Raw genomic sequence first — 7,996 nt, forward strand, 5'->3', positions numbered from 1 at the left:
AAAATGTAGACGAGCAAAAATACAACGAGCCGAGCGTTTTCTGTTACAAGTTTAGCTTCACGTTAAAGTATTGTCCCAATCCAATCGGAAAATTCTGCAGTGAACACCCTTAAACTCGCATACTCACTCCGAAGATGACAGGACTGAAAGTGAGACGACTTAATCACGCGCGTTTCCCATTCAAATATATTTCTCTCGCAATGAATCCGCGCTGTTGTGTCATGCCAATGAGCGTATTCGCAGGCGATGAAAAGGAAAGCGAAGCGCGAGCCAAACGGTAGCTTAGAAATCGCATTTGCACATAATCGCGCCACATCAATAACCACTTAATTAGCGTAAGACGTTTCTAGACCTTCGAATCGATAAATTCAGTCCCAATCGATGTTCCAATCTAGACCTTTATAAATATTCGCATACATCTTATCGCGGAAAATTATGTTGCGTGCAGCCGTAGCTGAGTTTTCTTCATGCCGTTTCTTGAGGGAAAAGATAAATGAAAACAAAAATGCAAAAGAAGACGTACTCGGTGTAATTGCATGTCATATAACGTCTATTTCTACCGATGGAGATTAACTTTGATTGCGGTTTAGCGCATTTCTGATCTTTTTCTAATTTTTTGAATTAGAGACAGATAAAAAATATACGTTAACACTAGAAATACGAAATATTCATAATTTTTTAATCGTTTTTCAATTTTTTAGATTAAAATTATATTTCTTGTGTGAAAAATGAGATTCTGAAATTTTTAACCATTCAATGATTATGTACTTTTTTTTATATTGATAAAATATTTGATTTCTTATCACTTTTCCTATTTCAATAGTAATTTATTCGCTTGATCCTCTTATATGCTCGTTTTGCTCAATATAGATTAAATCAAGGATTAAATTTAATCACAGTTCCACTTACTCTTTATCTTTTTTTCCAATTTTTAGAAAAAAGATGATGAGTTAGTTAAACAGAAATTAAAATTAAATTACATTGGTAGAAACGAGTATTAGTGAATAAAAATCATTTGCCTTCTAACAATAAATGATTAAATCGAGATTAAAATTAATCTATATTAAAAATGGCATTAAAATATAATAGTCTATTAGATCAGCCCGAGGTTGATCACAAAGCGAGGGGACGAGGTTTATCGATCAAAGGGCTCGAAACTGGTGAACACAATGCGCAGACAGAGGACACATACACACACATACACTCCCTTCTCTCTCTCTCATCACGCGATTGCCGCGGAATATGATGTAGCCTTGGAATTTTGTTTGCCCAACACGAGAATCGCGCGTCATGTACAGATACGATGGGATATTACAGGAGACGATGGCAGTCACGTTTGATGTTCGATGCGGGAGGAAATCAAATCAAAAGCCACATGCCCCGTTAACATCAACAGTAATCGCAGAAAATAACAATAAAGCCCTCAACATGCAAAAAGCCATGGATAACATTAACTCCAAATTTAGACCGGTTCATAGTTAGTTCTTATATTTAAAACCGTCTTAAGTACGGTTTTAAGCTGTTATGAATTAATCAGAAAGCCGTGTTACCATCTTAAGACGTTACTTAAGACAGTCTTAAAATAAGAATAGACTAAAAATACCGCTCTTAAAATCCCCCTTGCTCCAATATTTCAATCCAGGTGCTTATCCTACATATTAACGTTTAAATAACATTTTATCACACAAAATCACGATACTCCTCGCTCACGCCTCTTTATCTCGCAAGAGTTTAAATATATTTTTTATGTGCGACTGCAACTTTGCGATAAATATGTAACATACATGCAGGGTTTTCAAAACTTGAAGGAAAATGTGTCGATCACATTTTTTTTATCGTTTTAAGTAAAACAAATATTTTTAATAAAAGTTCAATCATGCAAAAATAAGATGTAAAGGGTGCATTCCATTTTACACATGATGCGTGTAATATTAAATAAAATTTTATCCTTATTTATTAACACTGAGAACGTCAAATGATCATTATTAATCGTGTTTATGATTTTAGATTAATATTATATTTTTTGTGTAAAGGATAAGATACTGAAAATTGTTTACTTTCCAATAATTTACGTGTTCTTTATAATAATAAAATTTTTGATTGTTTATAAAAATAATTTATTTTCATAATAATTTATTCATTGATTCTTTTAGTGCGTAAAAATATTGGCAAAAACGTTGATACTTTTAGTATTAACATTCAGCGAACAACAAAGATAAAATGAGTGAAGAATAGAGATAAAAAATGTTTAAAGTAGACATACAAATGAACAAAAAACCTAAAAATTTTAAATAAAACAACTCAGTAAAAAGTAATTTTTTCCTTAGTTTTTACGCAAGTCTTTTTTCACTCGTATATATATTTTTTCAGAGTATTTAATAATTTTAACGCTGTATTATTGTTCGAAAATTCGGTTTTTGCATTTATTCAAAAGACTTTTGTGAAGATAGCCACAAAAGTAAAATGTAGTACAATGACTAACAATAAGTGGCAGTGGCAGTGGTCATAAACATAAATAATTACCGTTCATAATTATTCAGACAATATCTTATACTGTACTCCAATTTTAGAAACGAAGTAAACGTCGCAATATTTTAACGCAAATGATATTTTATTATAACAATTGACGCTGCTTTGTTGTATATTTATTGTAATTGTAAATATTCTAAAATATATAAATTAGTAAAATAACGTTTATCAGATTAGCTCCAATTATTCTTGAATCGATATTACAATATATTAGGATCTTTGCATCAATAATTAAAATCTAGAAATCGTACAGTTAGAACAAATATATATAAAAACAATGTTAATATAAAATATAATCTGTGTCAGATAATAAAATATTATCTGTTTTAATAAAAATAATCATTGCCTACCTAACTTATAAAATCAGAGTAAAATTTTAAATGTGTGTCTTCCAAATAATTAAAATTATTAAAAGTGATAAAGTTCAAAAGAATATCATTAGACAGCGTAACAACGTGAAGATATTTTCGCCTTAATTATAAAAATTATAAAAATAAAAAATTAAAATAACATGGATATTAAACATTTTAACCATATTACGAAAAATAAGTTGAATTTTTTTTATATATATAGCATAATTTTTTATTCTACCTATTTTTCATGAATTTTATATCGTTTTAGGTAAAAAATTGTTTTTTTTTTATCGTAAAAACCTTGTTTTTTATTTGATACTTTTTTATGAACTCAAAAAAACCTCATTTTCCATCTCCACTGCAAAAATAAAATGACACATCATACGCATCATGCATCAAATGAATCCAAAAATGCATCCAAAGTTTCGTTTCTTTAAATGAAATAAATACCTTTGTATATATTCGTTAATAAGAATATTTGTAACTATTTTTAATGTTAAATACATTTGTATTTAAAATATCTTATATTTGCAAAAATTCAATGAGGCAAATAAAAAATAAGAACTTTTTAATTAGCTTTTCTCAAATTGTTTCGACTACTTTCATTTTATGAGAGAATGGAATTAGTCAGAGGATAGTAGGTTTTGAAAACAGATGATTCATTCAAACGCTGCATCACTGTATCGTGTCGCGCGCTCGAGGTCTCTCCCCTCGCATTTAAATATAAATAAATGTAGCGGTAAAAATAAGTGACAAATAGCAGTGTCTGAACAACACGAACATGCACTTAATATTTACATGTGCATACATACGTATATTCGAGGAGAATACTCGAGCGCGAGAACACGAGAACCTATAGGGATCCGATTCGGTTCAAGCTGTCAAAACAACATGGAGTCAAAGAACGAGTTTTACATACCCCTACAACGTGCACCTCTCTCGTCGCGGCTTAAAAATTCCCGTTACGGTTTATTAATCACGCAATGCGGACCGAACTGCCCTCGCCGGCATCGTTCACGCGTCGATCAAAGCCGAAACCGCGCGACGATTCACCGCTCCGAACCACGCTTGCACAACCGAAAACCGCGTCTCAAAAAAAAAAAAAAAGAAACTGCACCACAATTAGACTTTTCAACGGAGAAAGAATTTCCTAGAAGGTGCGCCGAGTCGACCGGGACTTTCATACACCACTCGTCGCCGGTACGCTACGAGCGCTCGCGCGAGGACGGACGTTGTCGGATTGCGCGAGGTTGAGCAACCGACCGAGTTGGACGAGCGACTGCAATCGTTCCGTCGCGTCGTGCTCGGGTCGAGTCTTCGGGTCGCGCGCGGGACGGCGCGGGACAACACTCGACGTCTCGATACTCGAACGTGCTCGAACGCTTGCTCGTGTGCGAACGGGACGCGGAGAGGTCCGCGAAGAAAACAGCCTTGTAGCGCACACTGGCGGCCTCTCCTGGCCTCACCATCTTAATGGAGGGTCGGGACGGGGGATGAGGGGGTGTGTTCGAACATTTTATCAGTCCTGTAAATTTATAGTTCGTGTAAAGATTTTGAGTACTGTGTGGCATGAATACAAGTATATTGGATCTCCGAAGATTTTTTGTTCGCGCCGTATGCCCCAATACGCTCCAACATGCTTCTATCACACAAAGCTCCTCCTTACTTTAACACACCCGTTGGAACGAATAGAAGCTATGGTAGGGCATGTTGGAGCATATTGAAAATTGGAACGTGAACAAACCTCGAATCTCGCGGCGGTCTTGCGCCGTGACTCATTCGCTGCACTATGAAAATTCCTTTAGATCTTGAAAAACCTAATATGGATCCTTTAAAAAGAGAAAAAGGAACGAATTCTTCGATAATTGTTTTAACTTGGCAATATATTTTGATAGAGAAACTGTAATTCTCATTTATCTGTGTAATCCTAATTTTAATTTCATCTTACAAATATCTTCCTCATTCCTAATTTCGCGTTATGACTCGAACTGAACACTGGTTGACGTCACGTGAACGTAACGCAAGCGCCGTTCACGGAACCGCGCTTTCTCTAGAAAGTTTAATCCTTTCGCCGAGCCACATAACTGTCATAGGGGTATTGACTCTTGAAAACACTGGCGATTTTACCAAATTATGATGTAAAATCAACATTAAAGATTCCGCTTTTACTTCAACAATGAAACTATAAAAATGCATTAGTAATTGATTTCTATAACATTGTTCATACAGAAAAAAAGAATTAGAAAACAAAATAATGTTAATAAGTTTGAATAATGAATATATGTTTCCAATATGACCTGAAGTATTCCCATTTTTTCAACTTTTTCTTTTTATAAAAACACATGGATGAATTTTGGACATTGGCGAATAAAACACATTACAGTGAATTTTGAATAATTTGAAATCAAGGAATGAAAATTGCATTTATATATATATATATATATATCCTTTAATAATATTTATTTCATATCGTAAATATATGTTATTTCGCGACACGTTTAAATACATACATGTTCGTTAAGTATATATACATATCGTTCTTCATTTAGCGCAATTGCGTTGCAACGAATTTTCAGGTATCTCTGATCTTTTAGTTATATTCCGTCACGTATATAACAATAATTACAAAATACTTAACGGCCGTATAAATATCTTTCTTATGTAGGCACATTCTTACACTCATATGTACAATTTCTTTTGTAATACATTCGCAAAATATTATATGTCAACGTATTGTCACTTTTTAAGGTGCATTCCGAAATTTAAATGCTGTTGCGGCGATTTTTGAACTGTCAATTCGAGTAATACACAGGTATTAACAGCAAAATGTTATGGTAAAACGCAAAAAGCATTTAAACTCCGAAGATAATCCACGAGTTTAAAAACTATCAAACTACGACAAATCAAGTTTCAGAGAATCTATATTATTTAGTAAAAATATTAATATCACCCCGTCAATAAATATATCAAAAATTAAATCGTATCTGACTATTTAAACATTGTTTTAAAGATCACAATAATAATGTTATTATCAATATTGCAAAGTAGTACCTTCTTCAGATAATTTTAAACTCCGACACTATTAATATTGTCTAATTCCTATCAGACTATAATCATATTAACCCGTTGAGGTCACCTGGGGTGTAGCACACCCCAGGCAAAATTTCTAATAAAAAAAAAAAAAAAAATTTCCCAGTCAATTTTTACTTAATTTTACATGTTCCAAATTACGTATTAGATTTTACGAGTTTTAGCGACCTTTGAACTGCAAAATAAATATACTTTTTGAAATGTTTGTAGCAACACTATTTTTTTCATTAAAGTATAGTATATTGAGAGTACAATTCCGTCGGATTTTTTCCATTAGCTAAAAAATTAAATTTTTTATGAATTTTTTTGTGAAAAAAGGTCAAATTTTGCGAAAATTTTTTCTCCGATGTATTTCAGCATTAAAAAATGAAATAAATATAAACTATGCATTGGATTACATAAAAGGGACCTTAAACTAACCCCAGTTCAAATTTCAAGTCGATATATCAAATAGAAGCCGAATGGCAGCTCAATTTCCGCCTGGGGTGCTGTGCACCCCATATGACCGTAACGCTATTTTTACGAAGTGTGACTTCAACGGGTTAAAAGATTTCAACTGAAAAATCGATTATGCTGTTTAAATATTTTACAAATTGATAAATTTTTGCAAAAAGTATTTAATTATAAAAAAAAATATCCTTAAAAATTTCTTAAAAAGTATTCAAAAATATCTTTTAAATTTTTTAAGTTTTTTTTAAAGAATTTTTGAAATAGTATGACAGCTTTCTATTAATTTGTTAATTGATAAAGGGCTATTAAGTATAATATAACTTAAAAATACTAATATTATCTTATACGTCTCCAGAACCATTAAAATATATATGAAGTACTTTATGTGTAATTATCTTACTATAATTTTACGATATATAATTACAATATATTAACAATAGGAAATTTACATTTTTAATTAAGTAACTCATGTACAATTATATATATATATATATATATATATATAATGTCTAAACTATATTAAGTATCTACGCTTTTTTCTTACAAAAAATATGCTTTTATTGTCCACTTCGAACAAGTAACAGGTAATTTGTGCACAAAAACTTTGATTTGTATATTGGAAGCAAAAATATGTCATAACTTCTCTTTTTATGTTATAGAAAATCTGAATCGTGCATTATTATTCCAACATTTCGATAAATAAGCAACAATAAAAATTTTTCTAACTTTAACTCGCATTATATTCAAACTCTTACCATTTCAAATGTTTTGTCTTTTCTTTATACATGTAGAATAAACTAATGAGGAAAGACTTCCAGATATCCCTCTCTAAAACTTGGTAAGTTTTTGGGGAGGGGATAAACATTCGATACATATTTTTTTATCAGTAACCAAACATATTTAACCCTTAAATGACACACGTCAAAAAAATGTAGATACCACACAGGGATCTCAGCATAGAAAAATGTACGCTACTCCTAGAGTTTCCAATATTTTCCTTTGAAAATTTTTCTACATACTCCCCAAAGTTTCTAAACAAAAGATATAATAGCAGTTGTGAAATTTTACTGTAAATATAAAAAAAATAAAAATTAGTTCATAAAAAATCATAAAAATATATACGATTGAAAAAGCCTTGAGGTCTTTTGGATCCCCAGTGTCATTTAAGAGTTAAGGCGTGAAATTAGCAAAATTTTCGTTTTTCGGTTATAACGTCTAAACGCGCGAAATACAATAGCGTAAATTCGTTAATATACAAATATACTTTCTTAAGCATTTTTACAGATTATTTTAATTATTAATAATACATCCTAAACGTATCATATTGCCTTCTACGTTTTGTGTAAGTAATGTGCCGATACAAAACTTTCCTGTGAAATTATATCACAGATTGGAGAAGCCCATTTTCAAGATATTGCATTTTGTCACATAAATAATTAAAAATGCAACAATAATGTTGTATTTTTAATTATAATTATGTATATATACATATAATATATAAATATTGTGATTTCAATATTCCCTGATTATCACTTCACAGGTTGTTCATTTCAACGAGCAATGTTATTTGAGCT

Source organism: Cyphomyrmex costatus, unplaced genomic scaffold, assembly GCF_001594065.2.
Source record: "Cyphomyrmex costatus isolate MS0001 unplaced genomic scaffold, Ccosl1.0 scaffold5, whole genome shotgun sequence".
Taxonomy (NCBI): domain Eukaryota; kingdom Metazoa; phylum Arthropoda; class Insecta; order Hymenoptera; family Formicidae; genus Cyphomyrmex; species Cyphomyrmex costatus.